Here is a 12,824-nt window from a genome sequence, read left to right as displayed (position 1 = left end):
TTTTTATCATGGATATTTTAAGTTCAATTGCTCATTGTGATTAAGATCCTAAAAGTTCTTATATGGTGGGCATTAGATGGATTTGATTGGAGTGCTTTCTAGGGCTGTGCGATTTGGGGAAAATATCTAATTTTTTAAAATTTTTATTATTATTATTATTTTTTATTTTTATTTTTTACAAATATTTCGATTTGATTTGTGATTTAATTTTGTTGTCAAGCTTCAGCTCAATAATCTGTACCGTAGCTTCTTACTGCTAAAATGCAGACAGTGTTAGTTAAAAAAGGAACTGAAAAGATATTAACTTACTCTAACTTTTATGCAAAATTTGTTCATAAATATTCAGGAATTAAGCACAAATTTTTCTCTAGAGTGAGTTATGGTGTTAGTTATCTCCTGGTGCCTTCTTGATGTTTTTTCATTTGTTATAACAGCTGCATACAACTCTGAAATTGTACTTTGCTGTTGCTACTAGATTAAGTGTCACTGGCAATCAATTTAGTTGACTTTTTAGCAAGACGCTCCTCATATAGCTGCATGTGGTGCTTTTTAAGGTGCAGGTTGTTGTATTTCCTCATGCTGTAACAGCAATTCTGCGACAACACTTACAAAATAACCTGGTTTTGTTTGGTGTTTGTGACTTTGAAAGTAAAGATTCCAAGATTATGGACGTGCTGTGTTTCTTTTATATGATTTTGTCTATTGCTTTTGAAGCGGCAAACACCATCATCCTACTCATCAGCGCTTTCCTGTTTGTTAATTTTTAATGTGGACATTCTGCATAGTTTGGTTGTAAAATTCTGATTGGGCAGAACGACAGTGTGCTCACTTAGTTGGCTAGTAATGGCCCATTTCCACTGAGTGGTACGGTACAGTTCGGTTTGGTACGCTTTTATGGCCGTTTCCACTGTCAATAAGCGTACTGAACCAAACCGTACCGTACCACTTTTTTGGCACCCTTTCGAAAGGGTCACAAAAACGAGAAAGGGTACCAAAAGGTGGAGCTACACGCGCAGCCGAACGCTGATTGGTACAGAGATACGTCACAAGCTCGTGGAGCTAGACAGAATGTAAACAAAGTATTGTTCTAGCCATGCGCTGACTGTGGGCTATATTGCGTGTGTTTTTGAACTCAAATAAGTACTAACGTTAAATGTATTATGTGTGTAGTTTTTCTGTAATTAATAATATATCGGAGACCGTAAGGAGCTGTATGTGTTCATAAATGTGGCATTTATGTATTTATTTTATATAATTACAGACGTTACAGTAGCCTATTTTGCACTGTCATTGATCTGCAGTTATAATAAACTCCTGTCCATAGAAAAGTTAGTAATAAACATTTATAAATAAGTATTTATGTGTATAAAGCATCTGTTTTGTGAGAAGTGCTTCTCATATGATATGCAAGCGAACCGTACAGCCTTACTGTAGACATGTTCTAATACACAGCCGAGAGATTGCATGGATATAACGTTAATATATGCATAAAATAACCAGCCATGGATGACCCGGGCTCAAACAAACCGTGTCATCGTCTTGATGAACAGACACAATGCAAAGAAGAACAAAATCTGCCCTGTGCTGTTGTTGCTTTACGAGCCCGTCTAAAAGTGCGAGCGGAATTCGCTTTCTTCCGGGAGCGCGTGATCGCGTCTATATTTGATATAACAAACTTCTTGAGCTGATGATGATAACAAGTAAAGTTACGTGATTGTTGAAGTATCTCCGTCATCTGATCCATTCAGAAAGAAAAGGACAAGCGCGAGAGTAAAGCGCGTAAAAAAGGAGAAACCCGGCAAAACACAGGAGCAAAAGTGTTTAACAACCTGAATCATGAACAAACTGCCATGATTATCTTTGCCTTTTAGACTATTATGAACTGGGAATGACAAAATTACTCTCTAACAGAGCTTACATGTGCTGCTGAAGATTACAGACACAGATGAGAGGTTTGCGCTGACTGTGGGCTATATTGCGTGTGTTTTTGAACTCAAATAAGTACTAACGTTAAATGTATTATGTGTGTAGTTTTTCTGTAATTAATAATATATCGGAGACCGTAAGGAGCTGTATGTGTTCATAAATGTGGCATTTATGTATTTATTTTATATAATTACAGACGTTACAGTAGCCTATTTTGCACTGTCATTGATCTGCAGTTATAATAAACTCCTGTCCATAGAAAAGTTAGTAATAAACATTTATAAACAAGTATTTATGTGTATAAAGCATCTGTTTTGTGAGAAGTGCTTCTCATATGATATGCAAGCGAACCGTACAGCCTTACTGTAGACATTTATTCGAGCGAGCATTACGTCGACTTAAACTTTGTCGTACAACACGCCACCCAAAAAGGGTACCCTCTTTGTGGTGGAAACGCAAGCCTGATAAAGGTGAACCATACCGACCCGAACCGTAATGTACTGTACCAGTCAGTGGAAACGAGCCATAAGACTGTCACACACAGACGGCAGTCACTCATTTGCTCTGGGTGGGGGAAACTATTTATAAACAAATTTTGAGAGGAGCATGTGCTTATGATTGATCACAGCTGGTCCCGCATTAGCTAATTCGACGATTCCTAACTCACTATAAATTACCATAGTTTCTAACTTTAGTTATCTTCGCCTTGCAGAATCCCCACTTCCACCCCTACCTTTCCTCCTGTCCCTTCATAGGGTGGCACAGCGGCCCAGTGATTAGCACTGTTGCCTCACAGCAAGAATGTCACTGGTTCAAGTCCTTAATAGGCCCGTTGACATTTCTATGCGGAGTTTGATGTTCTCTCCATGCTCGCGTGGGTTTTCCTCTAGGTCCTTCCACAGTCCAAAGATATGCGTCATAAGTGCATTGACAAATCTAAATTGGCACTATAGTCGAGATCTTAACCAGCAGTATAATCTAATAATTCCTAATTTTTCATTAGCCCTAAATAAGTGGGTAGTTCTCGAGATATACCTGAGCTCAAACTCCCCTCTTATCATGCAAATGGGAGGGAATCCCGGGCTCGAGGATCTTATGAGCTCAGTGCTTTCTCCCGGCACAGCAAACTCACTTTATAAACAATCATCAGCTAAGTGTGAACTTTTGAATTTGTTGGTGTTGTTGTTGTCGCAGCGCGCATACTGAATAGCGGTGTTGTCGCGCGCGTTCTGATCAGCTGTGTTGTCGTGCGCCTACTGATAGGCGGGACGGAGGGTGTGTCGCGTCGCGGGGGCACTTTAGATCATTTTGGAAGGGCACTTTCTATCCAAGACTAAAAAGGGCTTGTGCACTGCACAGGTTAAGCCCTATGTGTGCACGTGCCTGTTGGGGAATACGACTAATAACAGTCATGGGGACTGCAGAAACACAGCACACTGTTCAGATTGATGCAGACATTGACTTGTACCGCAAAGAGACCTCTATCTCACTCATGGCTTGTCCTCTCAAGTGGGGGAAAGACAATGCACAACGTTACCCACTGCTGTCAACCTGGGCCAAGTCATATCTCTGTCCCAGAAACCCCAAATGAGAGGGTTTTTTTTCTGTTGCAGGGGACATTGTAAATGCCCAGAGATACCAGCTTTTACCAGATTATAGTTATATGATAATTTTCCTTAAAACCCATCTCTATCTAAATGAGTGAGTGAGTGATTAAATGTTGAATGTGATGAGTTTTCAACAATACTAAATTGAAACTTTATTTTTTTTTACATGGTTTAATAATTTTTTGTTATTAAAATTGAAAAATTTAAGTTCCTGTTTCAAAGCTTACAGATAGATGGCTAATTTGTATGTCATTGACACTTTTGGCACTTTTTTTGGAGTATTTTCATTAGTTTTGTTTTTCCTGTAAATGATTCAATAAATACCGTACCGTGCCATTCATACCGAGGTATGACCGTACCGTGAAATTCTGATACCGTTACATCCCTGCTGCTGAGTGAGCGCCGTCTTTCGAATGAGACGTTTAAATGAGGTCCCAACTCTCTGTGGTCATTAAAAATCCCAGGAAAAAGAGTAGGGGTTTAACCCCGCCATCCTGTCCAAATCTGCCCACTGACCTCTGTCCATCATGGCCTCGTAACCCCATATTACAATTGGCTTCATCACTCTGTCTCCACTAATCAGCTGGTGTGTGGTGTGCGGTCTGGCGCAAAATGGCTGCCGTCGCGTCATCCAGGTGGATTCTGCACACTGGTGGTGGATAAGGAGATTCCCCCCATTGTGTAAAGCGCTTTGAGTGCCCAGAAAAGCGATATATAAATTTACGGAATTATTATTATTATTATTAAAGATTCTTGGCCACAAAATCACAGGTGCCTGCCTGAGAATGAAGCCTACATAAATTCATCTTTCAATTTAATTCATCTTTCTTTCTCTAGTGCTTTTACAATGTAGATTGTGTAACAGCAGCTTTACATAGATGTTCTAGTAAACTGAAACTCTGTCGGTCCAGTTTTCAGAGTTGAATTTCAGTTCAGTGTATATACTGATGTTCAGTGATGTACAGCTCCACAAGTCCCAAACCAAGCAAGCCAGTGGTTACAGTGGCAAGGAACTAACTTCACCAATTGACGAAAGTGAACCAAAAAGCCTTGAGAGAAACCAGGCTCAATTGGGCACCACCATCTGGCCAAACTTCTTGTGCAGAACAGCAGTCTAGGTGCTGGAGAACGCTGGATGTCCATCATGGAGAACTACAGGTGTGAGTATGTCACCGGAGGGTGTTCAGCCAGGCCTACGGGATCAATGCGGAGACTCGTTTCTCACCAGGGTCTTTTTAAGGAATCACTCTCAAGCTCTTCGCTCCTCCATGATAGCCACAGCATCTACTCAGGATACGGCCTGTTCCAGTATTATGGATGCCTCTAGAAGTCTTCTTAGATTAGCATCATCTTTTCACAGGTCTTGAATCACATAAGTGTGCGTGAAATCTTTAGCCTAGGCTGTGATCAGAAGAAATATAAGTAACATTCAGTTTGTTGTACAGAGAAGTGTGATGAACAATACACACGAGTTAAATTTGATACATTTCTCAATACATGTCGAATTATGACTTGAGTATATTGTTATACCCCTACTTGTAGTCTGACAGCATTTGAGGAAACTATTTGAAAACACTTGACTAATTTTCATCAAAGAGGAGATTTTCGCTGAGGTGCATTGATTTCTGTTTGATTATGATTGAACATTAATTGTTACTTATGAGGTAACTTCTGGCAAAGCATGCATCAGGGGCATCAGTTGCAGCCGTTTACAATGGCCTATGATGTTTTTGAAGCCACGTTCCATGGAAAAGTTCCCATTGTCTGAGAGGAAAGAATGATTTGGGATGAATGGGGAAAACAGAGGTCTTTGCTTTCACCTCAAAATGGTTTGTGGGTTTGACTATAGTTCAGTTGACTCTCTTTGCCCTGGTGAAATACTGAGACAGCAGGCAACATCCACTGGAGAGGTCGTGAGACTGTAATAGTGTGTGTACATTTGTGTCCTTGAGCATGACACTAAAGCCTAAACTCCTCTAGTGGGACTCTCTCTGGAATTGCTGTGTTTAGAGTGGATTTTGTCTAAACTAGCCACTCAGTGGAAATAATAAATAACTGGAGGGTCTTTTTTTTCCTGAGGCCTCTGTTTCCTGTTCCTTAGCTTTTTATCTGACATGAGTGTTGCCGTTATTCTTTTCTGCCACTGTAGCTCATCTGCTTCAAGGTTTGTTGAGATGCTCTTGTGCAGACCTCTGGGATGAAGTTGTTATTTGAGTTGAAGCAGTTTGGGTTCTCCTTTGACCTCTGGCATCAACAAGACATTTTCAACCACAGAACTTCTGCTCATTTTATTTTTTTACCTTTCTGTGTAAACCCTAGAAATGGTAGGCAGTGAAATACTCCCCCTTCCAATATTTGTCAAGCCTCAACAACCATGGCAATTTCAAAATTTTGCTTAATTTTTTTCTGTCTAAATCTTATGATAATTTGGAGTTTTTGGCAGATTATCTTAACCATTTTAAATTTAGTTACATCACAATTGTATTTTTTGTATTCCCAGTCGCATTTAAAGACAAGTTATGCTGAATAACAAGTGTATGTACAGTATACAATTATGTTTGGCTTTTTACATTTTTGTTTTAAAATATGTGGCTAAGAAATATTAACGTTCTTCTTCTTTTTTTTTTTTTTTGGTGGGGCCAGTAAAGAAATTTGGCAGGGCAAGTAAAGATCAGGCCAGTATAAAAAATCCTTAGTGTTGAACCCTGAAAGGTGAAGTGAGCTGTAATGTGGCAGTGATCACTCCCTCCAGAATACAATACAAACAAACAATGAACAAGCGAATGAATGAATGAATGAATGAATAAAATGGAAAATCGTACTACCTAAATCACTTTTCTGCTTATTAAATGTGTGTGGTATACAGTAGTTCACCATTCTATTCTGCACAGTAATTTTACAATTTCACATGTGCACGTTGGCCAACATTGAAAATCATTTTCTCTGTTTTACTGCTGAATATATTTCACACACAACCTACAGACCAATGAACAGACAGCGTCAGCTTCACAAATTTGGTGCCCGTAAGCAAAACCATATTTTACCACAGCTGTTTTCCCGTTATTTGTCACGTTTTTTGCTCACATTGTTTTTGGATTGAACAAAGCTGTTGTCTCAGCAGAGAGCTTGATGTTTTGGAGACAGCATGACCTAGATAGAGAAATGTGCCAGTGTATGAAGTCACAGAGCCTCTGATCAACAACAACGGTAAAAGTGGAAAAAAGGCGTGATTAAAGAAATTGTTTTGAGTATTGTAGAGAACAAGACCTTTTTTAGAGAATTTGGAGAGCAGAACTGAAGAGCGCAAGAAAAAAAGCTTGTACCCTGTCCCATCCACTTTGTGTCGTTCTCTTATTCTTTTTCTCACTTTCCCCTGTCCTCCAGCCTTTGAATGCATCTCCTCCTCCTAATGAGTAAAGGCTGAGGGCCAAGAGCCTCTCCATGTTCAATAAACTCTAAAAGAAGTTGCATTTCAATACGATTCTCAATCTCTCTCTTCCTAGCTTGTGCTCCTGTGGTGAGAAGCATTTCCAGTCACTTTCTCTTGCTTATTCTTCTTGTTTTTCCTTTTTTGAGAAAAGGGGAAGTAAACCCTCTCTACATCATCTACATTCTAATAATAATAATAATAATAATAATAATAATAATAATAATAATAAAAATAAAATAATAATATTTTTCAAAGAATTTGAGAAAAACACGAAAAATGCATTGACGTGGTTGTGAGATCAGTATATTATAATGGAGACCAACATTAGAGAATAATTATAATTTCTTGTTTTTTTTTACTTTAGAAATAATGAAATCTTTGTTCGAAAATTGAAAGAATTTTAATATATGATGCTAGTAGAATAGTGCTTTACAAAATAGCCAAGACCCTTCATAAATCATATATTTTGTGGAAAACGTAGTAATCAACGTTACAGAAAAGAATTGATTGTAGCATGATGAAATATCAAAAATGAAATGCCTGAAGGTGACGGCAGTAAAGAAAACAGAAAGGGATTTTCCAGAGATTTTCAATCAGGTTTAGTTTAGGACTAAACTATTTTAACTCTGTCTAGGCAAGGGCCAGTATAAGATTCTGACGGTATGATAACCTTGGATAGAAATATCATGGTTTCACAGTATCACGGTATTGTGATTGCTGCTCTAAAATATATTCTTTTTTTGATGTCTGAAACTTTTTTCCTCTTTGAACACAATATATTTTATTTAAAATATTTTGGAGCTAAATAATTCAAATCAATCATTGATTTCTGCTGTGTTCATTAGTTTCAAAAACACGGATTTCTTTACAATTTAAAACAGCATCTTTGATCTGTTGACGAAACTGTTGTCCTACAAAAAAATAAAAAATGTACATAAAAAATCTTACACATACCTTAGGAACGGTATTACAGAAAATGTTGGTAGTTTTAAAACATTGACTTTTCCAAACCGTGGTATACCTTGAGAACCTTGCCTTGTTATCGTCTCATGGCTAACTCTGGCTGGCCAAGTCATTATTTCAGTTGTTTGAGCTGCAAGGAACTGCTTTACATGTTTTGCTGTGTGACAGGAAGTTGGTTTTCTTGCATGAAAACTTCTGGCTGATTAGGCAATATATACAGGGAAGGAAGGAACCGCACGCTGTTAAAGGAGCTTCTAATAAGCAGTTGCATTTGCTCTCTAGCTTTATAAGAGGCCAATCTCCTGCTGCAGAAAACATGCCACAAATCATGACACTTCACCTCACATTTCACTGACTTCTTTACACACTTTGAGTTCAGTCTTTTTTCAGTTTGATGACAAACATAATATTGCCATAACGTCCCATCAGACGCTAATAGATCAAACCTGCTTTCATTACGTAGTTAAACTTTGGATCAGGCCTCTGTCCACACAACATGCTCCACAGCAAAGGTTAGTTGACTCTTGATTCTTTCTTCTGATGAGTGGTTTGGTTGCTGAGCTTTTTGCCTAAATTCTCTTAAACAGAGTCGCTGTAGCAGATTATTTTCCTGTTCAGAGCTGAACTGACTTGGCAATTCTAGCAGCAGTGTTGAACTGATTGTCCAGTAAGATTATCCACATTATCTTATCCTCTCATGTAGGGCTGCACGACTAATCAAAAAAAAAAAAAAAAAAAAAGAGATCATGATCTTGATTTGACCCTACACATGACCTTAGTTCGGCTTTTCTACGATTTAGCCTATTATATTTTCAAGGTCAGGAGTTAAAAGTGTCACATACTGTATTTAAAAGTTATAATTCACCCCAAAATGTCATCTGTGTTAATGAAATGACGTATTCGCGACTATGAAATCATACATGAACTGACGCACTGTTTGTTTACTACCAAAAGGACATGCGCGTGCCCACTAATGTAGTCTACTTTAGTGAACAGAACCTGCCTAGGCTGTGAATAACAGGTAACAAAGTTGTAACGTTCAGTTTGTTGAACAGAGTGATTGTTTGGGAAGTATGATTTGCTTATGTTTTTTTTTCTCAACGTGATAGCAGCCATGAGCTACACTCTGCAGTGAAAGTGAAGCCGGCATGCACAATTTAAATTATCATATCACATTTTAGAGTTATGATTACCACAAGCATTTGATATGTTTTATCTTTCATAGCAAACACTGTGTTGTGCATGAAAATAAATGTTACTGGGTCAGCATAACTACTCTAGCCTATATAATGCTGAATATAATGCAAGAGGGAATCTGATAATGACAAATGTTCAATTTATATCAGTGAAAATATGGTCTAATAATGTTGTCAATGACAAATGACAAGCACATGTCTCAGATATAATAATTCAACTTCAGAATTATGAATAGTTGCATTCTGATGTTATCACTTTACTACACATTAACCAACAGGACTTATTTAAAGTCTGTTCAAGTCAACCATTCCAAGTCTATACAAAATTGAGCTCACTCATTAAACTTATTTCACATCTACAGAATCGTAAAAAATCGTGATCTTGATTTTAAGCCAAACAAATTGCGATTCTCATTTTAGCCAGAATCTTGCAGCCCTGCTCTAATGCATTTGTCATTTGTTAAAAACCAGACTTTTTTGGGGACTTGAATGAGTTAGACACGGTGATGAATCAATAGCCTAACACATTTAGAGCAACCAGCTTCTATTGCTATGGCTGAAAGGATCCCCCTTTGACATTCATCTGAACAACCTGCTGTTTCAGTATGGTTTTAATCCCTTTAAAAACACTCAATATCTTGCAATGTCAGTGAAAATTATATTGTTTGACTACCAATTAACACTAAAAAATGCTGCAAAATCTACAGTATTACTGGCAAGCGAAATTGCTTGTTACACTGTGAATTTGATAAAAATTTTTACAGTGTATACTTAATTGGTACTTAGTTTAACATTTACAATATTACTTAAAACTACAGCACAATTGTATTTTATTGTAAATTTTGTCAGTACTGCTGTAAAAATTGCCAGTAATACTTCATAATAGAATAGAAAAATCTTTATCTACAGGGAAATTGTCTATTTTGACATCACTACTAAGTTATTCTATAGCCAATTTTGGTTGCCAGTAACACTGAAAAATTTACAAGCGCACTGTAAATTAATAATTTAAAATAATAATGTACTCTAAAACTACAGCATAATTGTAATCGTTAATTTACAGTGCGCTTGTAAATATCACAGTATTAATGGCAACCAAAATTGATCTCAAAGTCGATCACTTGAGGATTTTCCCTAATGTTGATTTTTATTCTATTATGAATATAGAGACATAATGGACAAAATTATGTATTTAATGAAACTCAAATGACAAATAGTCAACACAACCAATTAAATTTATTCATTCATTAACAGATAATACTGGATATCTTTGGAGTTTTGAATCAGTCCTCTTCAGACCAAGACAAGACCAAGGCAATAAAAAAATATAGACTTAAGACTGGTTTCTATGTGAAGATTTTCAGTATCATGAACTATTCTTAGTTTGTGAACTTTTTCTGATAAAAGAACTCCACATCCATCCTAGCCTCCAGGGGAAAACTCACTAAAGAATGGGTTTAAACAGAGGTTTCTGGTACCCTTAGCTCTAATTAAAGCACTCATTAGAGACTTCAAATCTCCCATTTCACTGCGAATCCTTGATGAGTAACCTTGGCCACATAGTGCTTTAAATAGCTGTCTAAGGAAGGTGTCAGCTACTCAAACAGTGGAAAACTTGTTTGTGTGAGTGTGCAGAGCACCTGGCTTTGATGATAAGGAGAAATCGGCCCTCTCTTGTTCTTCTTTAACCTTCTCATAAAGTCATTCAAGTTTGGTCAGCCTTATGTAAATGATAAAAAGAAAACACCTTCTGGTGCTGCCCAGCTGTGAGTACAGTGACCTCCTGATGAATGTGAAAGGCAAGGCTTCAGTCTGCTTAGGTCTGAATTTTGAGTAGAAGAAATACAATAATAAGTTTAAAAGTTTATAATACTCAGAAATGCAAATGTGCTTTAAATGGAAAGTTTATCCAAAAAGGAAAACTTACTTAATTTTTCAAAACCTGATTCTGATCTGATTCTTTCTTCTGTTGGACACAAAAGAAGATATTTAGAAAAATGCTGCGACCCATTGACTTCTGTAGTAATTTGTGTTCTATATGGAAGTAGCAACCAGCATTCTTTAAAATATCTTCTTTTTGTTTTGAACAGAGGAGGAAAGAAATTTATAGGTTTAAAACCACTCGAGGGGAATAAATGATGAGCTACTTTTATATTTGATCTATTCATTTACTGTTAACAGATACTGTAAAAATTATACTGTAATCCAAACATTTCTCTCAATAAAAAAAAAAAAAAAAAAAAACTCTTAATTTAAACTAGGCTAAAACATCAAATGAAATATGACATTATGAGAGTTCGACACTTACATAGGCTACACCAGACACGAATGAAGCATCAAGGGCGAGTGATTTGTGGGTAGAGCGTTTTGCATGTTTGACTAATTTTAACATGATTGTGCATATCCATGAATTGCTTGAGTTGAACAATCTGAACTAAAGCGGACATTCAAGCCACATTAACCAGTCATGAGCATTCTATTGAAGGGAAGTGATTATGCTGTAGCAACTGTTGTTGGTGGCTTGAGGGGAAATCCTCTTGCCAACACTGACAACAGCTCATCAAACTGGGCTCTGCTCAGTCTGAAGAACCACTCAAAGCCTCCATCATCCAGGTTGAGTTTGTAGAGGAGTTTACGAACTCAGAGAGCTGGGTGCACCTCTGAAAGGATCTAGTAGGAAATAACTCAAGGAAAGAACTCAAGATTACACTTGGGTCAAGTGTAAGGTCAATTGGAGGTCAATAAATAACTTTGCAAATATTTATGCTTTGTTTCTCTTTCATGTTACTGTTGAGCTTGTTTATTCTGATATTGTGGTCTATAACTTCCCAAACTCCCTGCTGCCCTGCATCTTGATCTCTCATTGGCTCTTTAGGTATTTAGCAAAACAAGTATTTCATAGGTGTCTGTGACACGTCGACGGGTCTCTCAGATAGTGTCTTTGATAATTGATGCTGTGATTGTCCTTTGTGAGAACAAACAATTCGCAAAACTTATCAGCGAGTGAAAATCAGATCAATAATTGTGCAGTGCATGAACCCCACATAACCTGACAACATATTTGGAAAACCATGTCCAATGACCACGTAAAATATGTTACAGTACACCGAATATCATCACATGGCAGCCAATTGCCTCTTTCAGCACAAGGTATCAAGTTTGTTTCATCTCAGAATTAGCTTTGGCTAACTCCACCTCTAGGCTACAACAAAACAAGCCTTAAAGCAGGCATTTCTACACTGTAAAAAATTTCCAGGTTTTCACAACAAGTTACTGTAATTTTTCACAGTAAATTACATTAGTATCCCTTCACAGTATTTAACTGAAAAATTCACAGTAATATGTTGTATTCATAATTTTATTGTGAAATTACGGCAGGTAGCATGATTACAGCAAATTACTGTGAAAAGGGCTATATCTTTTGCACGTTAGTTATAGAAATTCAAACCTTTTTTAAACTCAACGTAGAAATTAATACAAATGAACTTTTAACAGATAATAACAGAATGTTATAGCCCCCAAAACGATTTGGTTACCAACATCTTTTTGATTGTACTGTACCTTTATTTAATTTTATACAGTTAACATAGAATAGGAAATAATATTTAATGAACATAACTGTGTGCTTAGCCAAAACATAATAAACTGGAATAAAAAGTAATTAATTAATGAAACCAAAAACTGTTAAACAGCCAACAATTA

At 37.0% G+C, this 12,824-nt stretch overlaps 1 protein-coding gene across 14 annotated transcripts in view; it reads left to right on the top strand.

Moving 5' to 3' along the window:
- Positions 1–12,824, top strand: part of mtss2b (MTSS I-BAR domain containing 2b) — a 196,974-nt gene that overhangs the window by 17,626 nt on the left and 166,524 nt on the right. The gene's annotated exons all lie outside the window — the stretch shown is intronic.

This window comes from Danio rerio, chromosome 7 (assembly GCF_052040795.2).
Source record: "Danio rerio strain M-AB ecotype USA chromosome 7, GRCz13ab, whole genome shotgun sequence".
Lineage (NCBI taxonomy): Eukaryota > Metazoa > Chordata > Actinopteri > Cypriniformes > Danionidae > Danio > Danio rerio.
This window is presented reverse-complemented; position numbering and strand designations above follow the sequence as displayed.